This window comes from Chiloscyllium plagiosum, unplaced genomic scaffold (genome assembly GCF_037043375.1).
Source record: "Chiloscyllium plagiosum isolate Xiang-an unplaced genomic scaffold, Cpla_swu_hap1 HiC_scaffold_26, whole genome shotgun sequence".
Taxonomy (NCBI): Eukaryota; Metazoa; Chordata; class Chondrichthyes; order Orectolobiformes; family Hemiscylliidae; genus Chiloscyllium; species Chiloscyllium plagiosum.
In genome coordinates this window covers 23,738,017-23,755,417 of record NW_028270164.1, presented here as the reverse complement: position 1 = coordinate 23,755,417, position 17,401 = coordinate 23,738,017, and the positions used below count along the sequence as shown (strand labels likewise).

At 39.6% G+C, this 17,401-nt stretch overlaps 1 long non-coding RNA gene across 1 annotated transcript in view; it reads left to right on the top strand.

The window, feature by feature from the left end:
- LOC148145111 (uncharacterized) overlaps positions 1 to 14,510 on the top strand; it is a 46,846-nt gene extending 32,336 nt beyond the window's left edge. Inside the window, exon 3 of the long non-coding RNA XR_015750989.1 lies at positions 14,111 to 14,510. This is a non-coding gene — a long non-coding RNA (uncharacterized LOC148145111). The remainder of the gene's footprint in view (positions 1 to 14,110) is intronic.
- Positions 14,511 to 17,401: the final 2,891 nt, after the last annotated feature.

Sequence of the window (17,401 nt, the reverse complement as noted above, 5' to 3'; positions counted from 1 at the left end):
ACCACATGTTTCCATCAATCATATAGAAAACATTTGACGTCATCATGCCATCTGAAGTATATGCAGAAATTTTACTTGTGGATCCTCATTAAATAATGACTATTCATTATTGGCCAAGATTGACACAGGAACAAGTATTAATTTACCATCCCTGTGAATTCTAGATGAGATAAAGTCACAGAGCTGAAAAACCATGATGAAATAGAGAAATGTAAAATAGATTCACTAATTCCATGTGCAAGATCAAAACTGCAAGTTCAATCAATCTGCATGGACATCACAGATGTTCTCTCTTTTCGATACTGCTGGATTAGCAATTGCAGGTACAGCAACATGCTGTTGCCTTGCACTATTTGCAATTCAGGGAATCAGTGAAATACCAGAGAAATAACAGATATTGCCTCATACTATTCAACTAATTCTGGAAGGACGAAGGATGGAAAAAGAACAGAACATTTCACTTTCTTCTGAATTAGTGAAACTAAATTCTCATTCTTCTCTGTCTTATTGTGTGATCTTGTTGCTTCTCCCTCTGGAGACTGCATGTCAGCCACTGGAGGTTACAGTTTCTGCGGATGACCCTGTTTTAATTACTCTCTCCTTCAATATTCTCTTTGCATTTGAAGCAACGCTGCAAGAAATCCAACCACAACAAGGGCTTATGCCCGAAACGTCGATTCTCCTGCTTCTTAGATGCAGCCTGACCTGCTGTGCTTTTCCAGCAATACACTCTCAACTCTGAGCTCCAGCATCTGCAGTCCTCACAACAATGTCCATGTCAGATAAGCAACAAGGAATGTTCAAAAAACAGCTTCATTTCTTTAAGCGTAGTCATGAGTCCTCACATAAATTATAATGAAGTGTTACGTTATGCCATAAGATACTGTGGCATCAAGAGTTCCCAAGGAAGTCAATGTCATATTTCAATTAGGAACTCTGAAGTGTGTATTCTTATCCAAATACATGTTGCATAACCAAAGTGCTCACGTTAAATTAGGGGAGTAGAATTTTACCAGTCAGCCACTTGAAAGCTTGTAATCTCCCTTCACAGACACAAAGGCTCCCTTGCACATCACAGATCATGTCCTTGCATACTTATAGTTCAGTGTGTAAATGTGGCAATTCAGAAGAATATCTTCCAGTGATAGCTTTGGAATGTGTTTGAGGAATGTCAAGCCCAAGTGACACTTTTAAGTCAGGTTTTATGCTTACACTTGTTTAGCTGACATGACAATTGGTGCCATCAACATAAACATAAATGTTTGGTAGAGGCCATAATTTGTAATACGCATTTTTGGACAATGGGTAACCTGCCATGCCATCAATTTGATGCCAGGTGGCTGGTGGGTGTGCAATAATATAATTGTCCCAAGCACTATCTCACATACAAACAATTTTACTCCATTCCTAAAGAAAATACCAGTACCTTAGTCTTCCCTCTCTGCATGCAGTACCAGCCTTTTTGTACTGTTTTTTACACGATTGACTTTGAATCAAAGATGGCAAGGTTTAGACTTTGTGCTCTTGTCAGTGAGTTCCATGCTTGCCTGAGACATATAAAGATTCTTAACCCTTCATATTCTCTTTAAAGTGGCTGTTCCTGTCCCCAATAATGTTTCAGCCTCCTCAATGTTTCTGTTTGGTCCCTTTTATCTAACCATTGATGTCCTAATTCACCCTCAGATCACATGGTTTGCAAACTTACATGTCCTTATTGGCGCTGCACTCTCCTCATCAACATGATGACCTATGGCAATACCTCTACTGAAGATCCCCCTTGCCTCTTGTGCAGTACGCGATCCCACTTTTATATCCTAAATTGTTCTTACTGACTGTGATGTTTAGATTCCCTACAGTGTGGAAACAGGCCATCACCGACCACACCGACCCTCCGAAGAGTAACCCACCCAACCCACTTCCCTCTGACTGATGCACCTAACACTATGAGTAATTTAGCATGGCCAATTCACCTGACCTGCACATCTTTGGACTGTGGGAGAAAACTGGAGCACCAAGAGGAAACCCACACAGACATGGGGAGAATGTGCAAACTCCACACAGTCAGTCGCCCGAGGCTGGAATCAAACATGGAACCCTGGTGCTGTGAGGTAGCAGTGTTAACCACTGAGCCACCATGCCGCCCTCAGTCCAACAATGCCCACTCCTCCCAGGCTTGAGTAGCTCAATTTCACTCGGACTCCATGGACTGCACTCTGACAAGCTCCCGACCATCATTAAGCAGAATCCTAGGACTGATCATGGCCAATCTTCGGACTGCATTGGCAGAACAGTTCCCACTGAAATTGGTCCGGCTCATAGACTGATGTCTTCCCTGCACCCTGACTGACGTGCCTGTACCCATTGAGCGGCTTGCCCTTGACGTTCAGGATTAATGGTGGCCCAATCCCTCGACTGCAAGGATACAGATCCCTGAACTCTGGTAGGACCAAATATTAACACTGACCTTGGTCAAACTCCTGGACTAGAATGTGATGAAGTCCCTAACTGACTATGGTGGAAACTGCTGACTAACTGTAAACTCCCTTGACCCGACTAAAGACTGTTCCACTTTGACTTTCTCACATGACTATTTGATTGAAGCACATGCAGTGTGTTTGCTACATACGTATGGTGCCATACAGCAACATACCCAACCCATGACATTTCAGTAAATTGAGACATGACAAATTGCTTCCTCTCCTATGCTAAATGACAATATAAGTTACAGATGGTGGCAGCCTATAACTTAGCAGTAAAGAACCAATGTATTATAAAGTAATGCAAGCCCAAAAGACTGGCAGTCTCTAAACAAATACAAAGTGAATGGGCACTAAGAAATTAGGCTAAGAGGCATGCATTGTGGTTAGATGCATGGGATTTACATGTGTCACTACTTGCAAAGCAATGTCACAGAAGCAAGCAAGTAATATGTGTCCTTGACCTTCAAAGTGATGTGTTAAAGGGTTGAAATGGTGTGAGAGTCAGACCGCCAGCTGGCATGATAACGTGATGAAGCTAGTGGTTAACCCACATCAACTTGAGTAGAAGAAGGGAGGAAAGGTGGAGGAGGATGGTGGCCTTGGAGTATGCAGGAGCATTATGCGAAATGTCACACTGGGCGAAGGCCAGGACAAGTAATCTACTAGCTGCAGCCATTGGCTACCCACTTCAATTTACAAAGCAGGAATTTGTGCTATCCAATTTCTCAGAAAGGTGGAGGAGAATTGGAAACTGCATATCAATTAAATTGAGCTAATATATGCAAATACATGCAAATAAGGTGCTGCTGAATTGCAAAATTCTGAAATAGTGGTTTAAAGCTTAAGTGAAAAATCAGAAAATATTTTCTCAATGTTAAATTACATTTTTTTTTCATTCTCACCATGTTTTCCCATATTCACGCTGTACATTTTGTTTAAATTATGCCATGCAAGGTATTGGCATCCTGTTAACTAGGAGATATTCTTCTGAGATGAATTTTCAACATTATCCTAGGTCCCAATTTTGAGACTTATGCTGGGCGACAGTGAGAACAAAAAGCAAAAACAATTACTTTTCAGAATGTAATGAATAAAAGCAATGGATGCCTATCCCCACAGGCTGGTTATCTTTTTGGCCTTTTATTTAGTTTTCAAATTCTTCCTGGCAATCAAACGTTCTCAGGTCATGGTCATTTTCACAACTCCCTCTGAATATGCCTGTTTGCCCAGGCAACTGTGGAGAATGCTAGGGCTTTGCAGAAGTGTTCCAAATTCAAATGAAACTTCTGTATAATTAGTTCATGCTGCTAAAATCTACTGCTCACTATTAAAGAAGATAACCCTTCATTTTGTGGTGTTTAGAATTGCTCTTCCTCCCAGATTTTGTGGCAATATCTATAGTGAGAATCAAACTGTAGATTTAGTTAAGCAAATTCAATGGGTTAACCAGCTTAATTCTGCTCCTTTGTCCTGTAGTAAATTATTGAGCTCATATATTATTTCCATCCAAGTAACCAATCAATAGTATTTCAATGTTTGTAAAAAAATTGTACTTTTAACTGCAGAGAAAAACATTTACCTGTTTAACCAAATCAACACAAGTAAATCTGATTAGAAATTGATTAACATATGCCTTGGCATATTAGTTTTGGAAGCCAAGGAATACCAATGTAAGAAAATAGATCGTAATTGTGAACATTCAGGTATAGTGTGCATCAAATGTGAACTGAAGATCTTTTATGGTGATCCAAAATGCACTTTAAATCCAACTAGCAAGACCCTACCCCTTCACTATGCATTTCTTTTCATTTCCCAGATGAGCCAATGTTGTGACCTCTCTTGAGTGAGCCTTCCAATTTGTATTTAAATGTGATGAGCCTTCTGCTGTGCCTACAAGGAACTGGGTTGAAACTGCCCAAAATAATTTCTTGTTAGGACACAGCCAGCATTGAAAAAGAGACATGCATTCAACAGCCTGGACTGAGTTCAGGCCCCAGGCCGGGATGTGATAGGCCATCTGCTCCCTCACTGCATGTTGCATTGCTCCGCCTTTCAATTTTCATGAACGCAAGATGTTTATGTTGCTGAGTGAAAGGGAAATTATTTTTCAGAATAGCTTGTTTCTGAAATTTAGGAAGTTATGTTCCTTACATTTAATGCTATTTGTAAATACATCCCTTTTAATATTCCATTGTGTAAGAATGAATAATCTCCAGCTTTGTATGTGTTCAGAGTTTCTAAGAAGGATTTTGTGGTGTTGAGTTATAACAAAAGAATGTCTTGTATTTGGCAATTATTTTTCAGTTATTCTGATATATTAAGGCATATTTTATTTTTCTTAATTTTATGATGTAGATGCCTTTTGCCACATCTTAGGCAAATTGTAAAATTATCCTACTGGAAAAATAGCAAACAATTGAACCAGATAGGGGCACAAGAAAACATTCATCAGTGACTGGCTGTGCATGCCTGCACCTATTAGTTATATTATTACAACTGAGAAGCTGCTTTATGTGCCTGCAGCCATTCACATTTGTGTAGAGAGGCAGAAACAGCAGGCTTCATTTGTAACCTATGGAAAAGTGCTATTGATAATCTGGTCTGACTCATTACTCTGCTCAGAAAATCTGGTTCTTGTACACATGATGAATAAAATAATTAAAGCTCCAACAAACAGGATGTCATTTAAAATCATGTTAAATTCAGTAGCTTGCACATACAGTTTAATTTCTCAAAACCATATCTTTAATTTAAAAAGTGTGCAATACCAACAATCACAGATTTGAAACCTCTTGTATATTTCATACCTTGACCTCAGACTCATCTTAACCCTTGTGGTTAATGTGGTTTTTTGGGTCAAACAGCACTGGCAGTATGATAAGGTCTGTGTGTTGCTCTATGTATTAACATATGACACTATGGCTGGGGTCTTGTTGAGACAGATGTCTTGAAGTTTAATAACAATACTAACCATTTGCATTGCTATAGTCTCATAGGGAGGAACCTTACAGATCCTAAATGCATGGGCTATGGTATGAAATCTGATAAGATTGTGTGAGAAATCCAATAAAGTCATTTTTAAACTTTTGGAAATATTGATTGCATTTTCAGCAGAGGGTGTGAGAGTTGAGTTGAGATGTGCACTAGGAAATGGTGAGATGCCTATTAGCAGGATTTATGGCCGTTGTCAGCCTCATGAATTGTGTCACCACCAATCTTGCCTCACTAATATGCAGACTTCACACTTATGAGAAAACTAGTTGCCAAGAATTTGCAACATGGAAGTCAATCTCCCCTGATTGGTCATGCCCTCTCGGAGTGTGCATGATCATTCAGGGCAACTTTAGTATGCCAGTTCTTGCCCAGGGGCCCAATGGCTAATTAAAGATGGTGTCAGTGCCAAGGATCTTGGTCTATACGAGAATATTTGGCTTGCGGTGACTTCTTCCGATATAGCGATTGGCAAACTTGGATACATGTCAGACCAGAGGAGCAGGGTGGATGGCTAGTAAAGTGAGTTTGGGATGACAGCATAAGAAAACTTCCTAGATCTCATATGGATAAGACCTCCAAGAAAGTTTACAAAACTGACTCTTTGCCAAAATATGGTAAGATTCAGCCCATAGACTGGATCCTGATGTTACCGTACATTATAGGCACAAAACTGGCTGACACACCATACTAATTGCACTGGGAGACTAACTGAAGGGGAAATGTGTACCTTTATACTAGAACATTAAAGGTTCTGATATCAAGTAACTTAAGCTACACTGTCAGTATGGTCTGGAATCTTCCAAACATTAACCCTAACGCTTGACCCTTTTTGGCTACTTCTTTAAAATGTTTCAAATGTTACATTGAACTGGAATATGTTTTAAAATTAAGTTAAAACGATGGTGGAATAACATGTTAATAATGAATTCTTATGCACGTGATTGCTATTGTGGCTATCATTGATCATTCAGATAGTCTGATGTAATAATGACAGATGGACTGCTCATGCAAGGACATATTTATAGAGTGAATAAAAAAATTCCTGTGTTTCTAACTGCAAGCCATTATTTATTTCTTGACCCACAATCACTGTCCACCCTGGTTCGTCACCTTCCAGTAACATTGTAAGCTTGCCCCTCTTGATAGTCTTACTGCATGGCTTTCCCTTCTAGGTGCTTAAAAAGGCAAAACACATTAGATCCTGATAGGTTTGGACAGCTTGTCAGAGCTACAGATGAAAACCTCCCCAGTATGTCCAAAATGTTGTAAGATCTGAGTATGACAACTATATTTGCCACCAGAATTCTGAAGGATGAATCAGTCTAATTGTATGTCTGGTTTGCCTCTATTCAAGTCTTTTATAAATGACAACTTAAGGTAAAGCCACAACGACTACCTCCTCCCCTAGGAACTGGTGGTGCAGTCTGCCTTGTTGCTTTCAGTAATGAAGGCACTGTGGACTGCCGTAAGTTGAAAGCACAATATCTGCTATCAGGGTGTTGAGCATTACCTGTATTAATCTGCTCTTGTGGTCTGACACCATCTGTACATCAATGCCATTAATATGTGTCATTGTGGTGTTTAGAATGGAATTAATAGCCATGTGCATTTCATATTTGAAAAACCTGCTCTCCAGTAAGAGGTTCTGTGCTCACTCAAGCTGATGCTTCAATTCCAGAGAGAAAATGATTTTGTTCCCTCTGGCAAAAAGGTTTCTGTGATTTGAACATTTCTGGGAAGAGAGGCATGCTGCCAAAGCTTTTCATCCTACCATTATTAAAACAAAGGCAAGAATGCCACATTTCAAATGAGGGATCAAAGGATATGGGGCAAAAGCAGGAACACGCTATTGAGTTGGATGATCAACCATGATCACAATTAATGGTGGAGCAGACTTGAAGCATTGAATGGACTACACTTGCTCCTATGTTTCTATGACAGGAATAAAGGTGCTGGTTTATGGCCAAGTCAATTCCCATTGGTTAGGGTGTTGTCAATGAGAAAGCAATAAAGGGGAAGCTAAAATTGCCATGGTCCTACCAGACCAAGGGGTTGCTTTCTCAGAAGAGACAGATGTTTAGTGGTTCTTTAACCTAAGGGTCATTATAGCTCAGGGGTGGAGAGAAGTGGGCCACAAGAGTCCTTCATTCTAACCTCAACCAGTGTGGAAATTGAACCCACTTGTTAATCAGGATTATCAGTACCCTTCAAGTTTCAACGCCTCCTCCCATTCCCCCAAGGACATGCAAGTCCTGGGCCTCTTCCACTGCCAAATCTAAGCCTCCCACTAACTGGAGGAAGAACACCTCATCTTTCACCTTGGGACTCTTCAACCACACAGCATCCACATCGATTTCACTTGTTTCCAAATCTCTCCTCCCACTTCATCCCAAATCCAACTCTCCAATTCAGCACTACCCTCTTGACCTGTCCTACCTGTCCATCTTCCTTCCTACCTATCCACTCCACCCTCCTCACTGACCTATCACAATTTCCTTCCACCTGCATCCACCTATAAACTTCCTAGCTACCTTACCCCCAGTCCCACCCCTTAATTATTTCTCATCCCTTTATCCCCCTCCACATTCCTGATGAAGGGCTTATGCCCGAAACGTTGACTTCCCTGCTTCTCGGATGTTATTTGACCTGCTGTGCTTTTCCAGCACCACATGTTTCAACTCTGACTCTCCAGCATCCGTTGTCCTAACTTTCTCCTCATTCAAAACGGTGCAAGGTAAGATCAGGTTTACACTCAGGTGAGTGTTTTATTGAATATAACTCTATACAAGTGAATATAACTCTATACAAGATTGTATAGTGGATATTTTTGCAACCCTACCAGATATAGGTTTCAAACCGGACATGACCATGACATTGCTCCATACACACATGCTCCATTGCTATTCTCATGAATAAGTCTAGTTAATCTTTTGTCTACATTTCTGCCCAGTTCTTCCCCTGTATCCCTATTAATCCTTAACCTTTAACTCCAGTGCAAACAGGTTTGCCCTCAACCTGCTCCCTCCTTAGTCTCTTTTGCCTGAGGCTTTAAACTCCACTCGTATTCTTGGCTCTGTTCGAGTGTGTTGGGGGCATATGTACACCCAGAATCACTTTGAAAGATGATAGTATTGGTGGAGTGGGATACCAGCTTCTCATGATTTCTATTTCTGATCTGTACAACAGGGAACATTTATCATAGAAAGACTAATTGAGGAGGCAAATCTCCAAAACATAAATCATCACAATCCTTTGAAAAGGAAAACTATCAACAGAAATTCTGACTCACCTGTTTACCTGTGCCATATTCTGGGCAAGTGATAAATCAAGTAGATAAAACAAAGAATGAAGGGCAGATTAAAGACAATTTTGGAGATAAGGAATAAAGACTTTATTATTATGGCTAGAAATAGAGGCAGTGGCATTAGTTCCAGACTTGCTTCAGTGTAAGGCCATTCTTCTGCACACAAGAACACCTGTGGAAGTTGATCCGAAAGTAGAATTGCATCATCTTCAACAAGGAGGTCATTTTCTGGACCAAGATCCATAAGAAGTTCCTGAGCAACTCTGTGGTTTGCAGACTGGATGGAAAATTGCAGGATATTCCGAACATAATATCTGTCTAGTGTCTTAATCTCAGTAAATTGTTTTGACTGATTAGCGGGTTTAAGTTCTTTCTGTTTATTTCCAAACTTTAAAAAGTCCATCACCCTGAAGGTGATTGCTGCCTTAAATGGGCTAACCTTCCCCAGGATTGTCCTCTGCAAACATAAATTAAGATTTCTATTCTCCCTCTCTCGAGAATTTCTTTTACAATCAATGAGTGATGATATTACTCTGGTAACAGAATGTTTTCTTCAATTAATCAAGAGCAGTGATCTTCAAAATCTGAATATTTCAGTAAAAGATAGATATTTTTCTGTTCAAAAGTATTTCTTTGTTGCTTCAATTGAGTAAGAGAAATATCTGTCTCACTGAAGAGCTGTGGAAATTTTCTGTAAATGTTTCTTTCTCAGCATCTATGGCTTGAACGTGTTGTGTGACTGCCAATAACTGCGCTTTTAGGTTATCGGACACTTTCAGGTAGCGAGACTACTCCAGCCCTTTTTCTCATTTTGGTCTGTTTAAGCTCCTTTTTGATGCTCAATGTTAAGCTTTTCCAAGGTACTCCTCACCTCCAGTAGATCTGCAGTGAGTCTCTACTTAATTACTGAAAAAAATACCCCCGAACATTTCCATATCTTGTTGATGGGAATCAGTTACAGACTCCAGCTACCATTTGTGCAAATTGATATTTTTGAATGTTCAATATTGGCATGATCCAAATTGGAATTAACTGTATCCTATTTCATTTTATTGGCTTCCAAATGTTGAAAAATTGACTATTTGAAGATTTTTGAAATGTACCACATTCATCTTGATATTTTTCATACATTGTTGCAAGGATTTGTTGCATCCAGTTAATTTCTGCCAATTCAAAGGTGTGCACGTTAGGTGAGTTGGCCATGCTAAATTGCCCATTGTGATCAGGTATGTGCAGTAGTCAGGGGTAAATGTAGAGTAATGGGGGCATGGGTTTGGGTGGGATACTCTTCAGAGGGTTAGTGTGGATTTGCTCGGTTGAAAGGCCTGTATACATTGTAGGGATTTTAAAACATTCTTCTAAAAAACATAATAGAGAATGGTTATTATTAACTTTGCCTGGATCTTCAATATCCATCAGTGCTGTGATCACTTTCTCATGTTTGATTTAAGAATTTTTCTCCACTCCTTAATCCAAGACTTCTGAGATGTTGCAGCCAATTTGCAGACTGAGGCAAATCTTGAACATTGACTTATGTTCATTTGTGATTGAACTACTGTCTTGAGCTGCTTCCTCTTTAAGTGCCCAGGCATCTATCATTTGTGCCTGTCACTCAGTTAGCTTGGAACACCAGCTGACTTTACCTTCAACTGAGTTTTATCTTAGCCTGCTAGACACACTTTCCTCATTCCTGAAGAAGGGCTTATGCCCGAAACGTCGATTCTCCTGTTCCTTGGATGCTGCTGCGCTTTTCCAGCAACACATTTTCAGCTCTTCAACTGAGTTGCCTATGACATCATTCAAGACCCTGTTCAGCTTTGTCAGATGTGAAGGTGCAGCTGACAACACCTGAGGCTTGTAGATGCTAATCTCTTTCTCCTTTCTTGTCATGCTCTGACCCTCACTGCAGGGAGGATTTGTTCAACTAATTGTGTGTCCGCTGATGTTGCTACCATGGTATAGTCAATTGAATGTGGACAAAGTTACCTTATCATTATCTTCTTAGAGTCTTGGAGATGTACAGCATGGAAACAGACCCTTCGATCCAACCTGTCCACGCCAACCAGATATCCCAACCCAATCTAGTCCCACCTGCAGCACCCGGCCCGTATCCCTCCAAACCCTTCCTATTCATATACCCATCCAAATGCCTCTTAAATGTTGCAATTGTGCCAGCCTCCACCACTTCCTCTGGCAGCTCATTCCATACCCACACTCTGTGTGAAAAAGTTGCCCCTTAGGTCTCTTTTATATCTTTCCCCTCTCACCCTAAACCTATGCCCTCTAGTTCTGGACTCACCGACCTCAGGGAAAAGACTTTGCCTGTTTACCCTATCCATGCCCCTCATAATTTTGTAAACCTCAGCCTCTGACACTCCAGGGAAAACAGCCCCAGCCTGTTCAACAAAGGGATGATTCTTCTTCAAAAAGGCAGCTTGAATAAATAGTGCAGAACAAGTCAGTGTGTAGGAAGGTGAAGGACATCTGTTTTTACTAAGTTAATCAGCACATTCATTCTCCACTTCTCTGTAACAAAAGAAGAAAGAAGAATGCCTTCTTGTACCTAGTTACCTTCATCTTTAATGCTCTTCCCATCACTATTTGTAAACATGAGGACTCCTCTGCATATTTTCTTCTAAATAATAAAGGTCTATTGGCTTGGAGAGTCATTTTGGGTGCACTTAGTCAACTTCAAAGTTTTTTGTGAAATGTAAAAAAATTTTCAAAGTTACACTCACATCACCACTTAATAAAGAAGAATGATGGTTACAAACGACATGCAAACTTTTGGTGATTTCTCTCCCTTTGTTGCAAAGTGTGTTGTGCATCTGCCTTTTCACTTTGATAATGATAGCTCTCTACCTCAACATTGATTGAAACACTGAGAATTTGTGGCCTCAACCATGGTCTTGCATCAAAATGATTGGATGTAACCTAAATAGGGTGGCATAGTGGCTCAGTGGTTGGCACCACTGCCTCACAGCATCAGGGATGCAGGTTTGATTCCAGCCTTGGGCAACTATCTGTGTGGAGTTTGTACATTCTCCCCGTGTCTGTGTGGGTTTACTCCGGGTGCCCCGGTTTCCTCCCATAATCCAAAGATGTGCAGGTTGGGTGAATTGGCCATGCTAAGTTGCCCATAGTGTTCAGGGATGTGTAGGTTAGATGCATTAGTCAGGGGAAATGTAGAGTAATAGGTTAGTTGAATGGATATGGGTGGGTTACTCTTCAGAGGGTCGGTGTGGACATGTTGGGCCAAGTGGCCAGTCCCTACACTGTAGGGATTCTATGAACCTTCTCTATGTCCAACTTATTAAGTTTTCTTATTTAATCATGACACCTACACACTAGAATTAGTCTTGTGGTTCCATAAATTCTAGGAAATTTGAAACATGTATTGAAATTTGTAATCCAGTAAGAACAATGTATTCCGATCCTTAGTATCCTCTAATGCTTGCAAACTTACAAGTTGTGATCTGTTTTGAATTTTCTATGCTGCTGATCCAACTCTGCAGTGGTCTGTCTCTTGGCTGTAATGAGACATTGCAATTTCTCCACAGTTGCTTTCCTAAATGGGATTGACTGCACCAATTTCTTCAACTGTTTTCTGCTGGTGTGGAGTTTGCAAGTTTTCCTCATGTCTGCATGTGTTTCTTCTGGGTGCTCTGGTTTCCTCCCACAGTCCAAATATGTGCAGGTTGGGTTGATTGGCCATGCTAAATTGCACATTGTGTCTAGGGATGTGTATCTTAGATGGATTAGCCATAGGAAATGCAGGGTTACAGGGATGGGGGGTGATGAGTCTGGGAAGAATACTCTTCGAAGGCTCAGTGTGGATTCATGTATCAAGTGGCCTGCTTCCACACTGTATGGTTTCTATGATACCTGGGGTCTGTGGTTGCTTCATGTAACTGTATATAGCTTCTAGTTCCTAGAGAATTTTGATGTCCATAGTCCATTGTTTTCTCAATAGTCACTACCTGATTAATCAAAGTCAGCAACTAATCAGCTTCCTTTTCTTATTTACTGAAAATTGGTGTGCTTGTTTGAAATTTGGTATTCTTGTATTTGTCCTGATGACTGCAAGATTAAAGTAACATATCTTTTTTCTATGCAATCTTAAAGTTCTGTACTACCAGGTCATTGTTGCTTTGAAATTTTTATGCATCGGGTGCATTAAAGCTGACCATGCTGGTAAATTCCTTGGGAGGTGCGCCTTGTATTTAAAAAGATTGTAATAACCAACAAAACCTCCAATAGGATTGTCTCTGTAGCAGGTTTTAAGTGAACGTGATACTCAAATATGGCACAATTCTGTAACTGTGATTCTTGTCACCACAATGGTGTGGGAAAAGGTATGTGTGAAAGCAGTGCAAAAATAATTAGCAGCATTTTCTACACCAAAGGTAATGTGGACAGAGCACAGCAAAATCAAAATGTCGTGTATCAAGTTGATATCACCTTAACATCACAACTTTTTAAAAAACAAAGTTCAAAAGCAGGTAATAAGACTTAATTTAAATGGTCAAGCAGTGCTGAAAGAGTGACCAGAAGAAAAAAAAGATGGTCAGTCTATTTCTGTAGGTCATTACTAATCATTACTTTGTGCAATACGATTCATACACATTCTGTAAAAGCTTAAAGATATCGATAAACTTTTAAACAGCAAAATTCAATGCCTTCAATAATTCACTTGAATCTGCAGACTAATTCAGTGAGATGTACACTCAGAACAGACTGACTCTGCATCTATCTATTCTTGTTGCTAATGATGTGGACATGATGGAGGCCAAATGATTGCCTCTGTGCCCGAAATATTCTGTGCTTTTTTTTTAACAAGTCTACAGGAAGCTATCGGCACAACCTGAGTTACCAAGTGAGGAATATACTTTGTCAAACTTCAATGTCATTGTAGTGTGTGGAGTGAGGTGCATTGTGCCACTGCTCCTCAGCCTGAGGTTAAACATAGAGCCAATGTGAGTCGTAACAGCAAGCAAATCAGCTGAGAAATATCAAAATTAATCTTAGCTGTAGTTGCAGAATTGAAATATTTTAGAACCCTGGAGTCTAATTGATTAGTTCTGCATTCCACACAGATTTAAAAGGTAAAATAGCTCCTTGAGGCCTTTCCCATCAATATGAAGAGGTGACTTCTTTGAACAGTGATTGAGTCATCATCTTTAGGTAGTAGCTGACTATATACAGGACAGAACTGGAGAAGGAATGAAAGACTACATTAACTTTTGTATTTCTATATGGTTTCTTAACTTGCTTTTCATCTTTTGCACTCTTAACTTCCCCTTGTTTTCTCTCCCTCTGTTTTGATCCATAGAGTTCTGCAAGTCCAAGATCTTACAGCTGAACAAGTGACAGAATTGGCAAATAGTAAGGGACAGGAAAGGAAACTTGAGAAATAGAGCATGGTATCTGGATCTTGTGTACTGGAGCACCGCAAGAACCCAAGAGAGGGGGAACACTGGAATAAGGACTGATGTTTACATGACAATCACTTCATGTAAAGAATCAAATTAGCAGTAAATGTTGGTGTAATTAAAATAAAATAGAATGCCAGTTCACTACTGACAACTTAACTGACCAGGAACTAATTTCATTCTCCATGGCCAGTAAGTTATGCTTTGTCATATTGATCTTCAAAAGTTAGAATAAATTGTTTAAGCTTTTACTTCCTGCTAAATGTATGGATATATTCACCCACAAAATTAATTTATGTCTAAAATGATGAATAAAGGAATTTCAGGCAAATACATTAAATGTTTGTCTGCTAATATTATATGGAATCATCTTAGAATATAAATAATTTGAATCACATTTTCAAAAACAACAATAGAGCTCAGATAAATAATTAGATACCAAAAAAGATAATTTTTGGAGACAAGGTAAACAAGCTGGTGGATGACTCATCTGATCACAGTTTAGCTGCTTAAATTTTCAAGTTCCACATTTGATATTTCCAATAAATTAATTTGCTCGGCACTTCAGTTTGGAACTGATGTTAACTATACATCTCTCTTACACTTTGACACTTAATATTTTAAACTTTAATTATCAAAGGATGTTCAGATGGCTATTAATAAGTTGTTGCAAATCTGTACTTTCAGTGTTAGGCAATAACAATTTACATAAGGAATGAATTTTTAAAAGATTCTTGTTTTCTTCCTTCTCCTTGAAAGCATTGAGCTGTTTTGGGGTAGTTGTCAGTAGAGCATTCCTGCTCCACTTTGTTGCTCATGTCATTTCAGCAGATGTATTCATCCGTGAGATAATACTGTTTGACATCACATAACACCACCTGTTCTCACCCAATGTCTCTGCGTGCACACCTCAGCAGAGGTTGTTTTTCGTTCTCTTCAGTAAAACTAGCATTAGGTTAATTTTTTAAAGTTATATTTGTACAGCATCCTCTATGACCACAGGAGCACCAGATAATTATGTACATTTGAAGTGTAGTCACAGTTGTAATGTCGTAAGCAATGCACAGAATTGGTATGCATCCAGATTTGCAATGATACAATGCCACTATTATGTTATTTTTGTGTTCTCATAAATGCTGGCAAGAAACTGGGATAGCTCCCACTCCTCTGAATACCACCATGATGAATTTTACATTGCTGAGAAAGAAGATTGAGCCTTGATTTAGAAATACAACTTCAGACAGTGTTCCCTTAGTACTGCACACAAGTGTCAGCCTGGCCCTTGTGTTCAATTGGAATGGGACTTGAACCCAAATTAATGGGCTGAATTTTCCCATTTCAAGTGAAAATATTTTGAGCGAGGTTCGTGATATCTGGTCCATCATGACTCACAAGGTGCAATCTTCCTCTCTTCACTTCACTAATTATGTACAATATCCTATTTGTGAAATCAAATCACTGGAGAGGTGATGTGATATCCAAAGCTAAGTTACAAACACTTTAAGCACTGCAAGACAGGAACGCCCTTCACACTGCGGTGTAGCATCATTATCACAGGGGACATGACCCTCAAAGGCAAATTAGCTCCCTGCTTCTGTGAAAGGGACCTGCAGGTGCTGGGGGGCAGTGGTTTATCCTGCAGACCAGCAGAGGAGGCTGTGGAACCAGACCCAGCCACTCTGGAGTAAGATAGAGGCGCAGCTCAGCATTAGGACAAGGGTAAAACAGAATGCATAGCAGTGTGCAAAGAAGGTTAATAATCTTCTGCTCTTCATTTTATATTAATTTTGTAAATCCTTGATGATTTACCTGCATACAAGAATGTGTTGCCTGAAGTTATGTTAGACAAGGTATATCACCTACCCTGATGATTTGAGGAAATGCAGAACATCAATGAAATAAAAAATGTGTCCCCTTTATAAGGTCATTTGACACCAAAGAGAGTTCTTAAAACTTTTGCATCGCAATACTTATTACTAATGATTTTCCTGCCAAAAGAACTTTGGTTGTATTAGTGTATTTTAATCAATGTAAATAACCTACAAGATTGCAATGGAGTTTCAACCCATCCATAACACTCAGCTATTGTTTCTCTATGACTTATCTAATATGTCCAGTCCGAGAAACGTCCAAGTTCATAGTTACTTTGATCTGAATGAGCAAGAGGAAAGGTGACATTTTCTTTAGTATAAGTACTGAGCATAGAAATACATTCCTGGCTATTAATATTAAAGTGACTGCAGAGGGTAAGGGCCATCATGTAAATACACAAGGTAGGTCTTTCCCATACATGTTTGTCATTTTTTTTCTATGGACCTGACAGACAAATAGCTAACTCTGACAAAAAAAATCTATACCATGTTTACAATCTGTATGCTGGTCATAGTCCAGTGAAGTGTCAGTACTGGCAGCAGGTGCAAACTCGATGCAAAGAAAATTTAATTTCTAACTTGGTTGCCCTGATTCATAAATATTATGCAACATTTCATCATGGAGCAAATACTTAAGAAGGAGAATTTAATGCAAATCACTAGGGAGAATTGTGAAATTGCATGTTTTACGTTGTACCTTACTTCTCTTGCCTGGCCTCAGGTCAACCTGCTATCTGGTTTGCATTACTGTCCAAGATCAATCTAACTACCAGCATAAAGAACAATTTAATTCTGTCATTTTTAAAAAATGCAAAACAGATACCTGAATTAAGCAGAGCAAAACCCAGTGGAAGTTAGGTGTGAATTAGGCTATAATAATCAAGACAAGCTCCCCCAGATGTGGTCAGTGAGTCATACAGCACAGAAGCAGACCCTTCGGTCTAACCAGTGCAAGCCCACTATAACCCCAAAATAAACTAGTCCCAGTTGCCTGCACTTGGCACATATCCTTCCAAACATCTCTTATTCATAAAGTTATTTAAATATATTTTAAATGTTGTAGTATCTGCATTCACCACTTGCTCTGGAAGTCATTCCACACACACTGAGTCATAGAGTCATAGACATCTACAGCATGAAAACAGGCCCTTCAGCCCAACTTGCCATTGCCGCCTAGCTTTCACAATTTAAACTAATCCTATTTACCTGTGTTTGGTCACTATCCCTCTCGATGTAAAAAAAAATGCCCCTCATGTATTTTTTAAATATTTCTCCTCTCGCCTTAAAAATAGGCCCCCACCTAGAGAAAAGACATCCAGC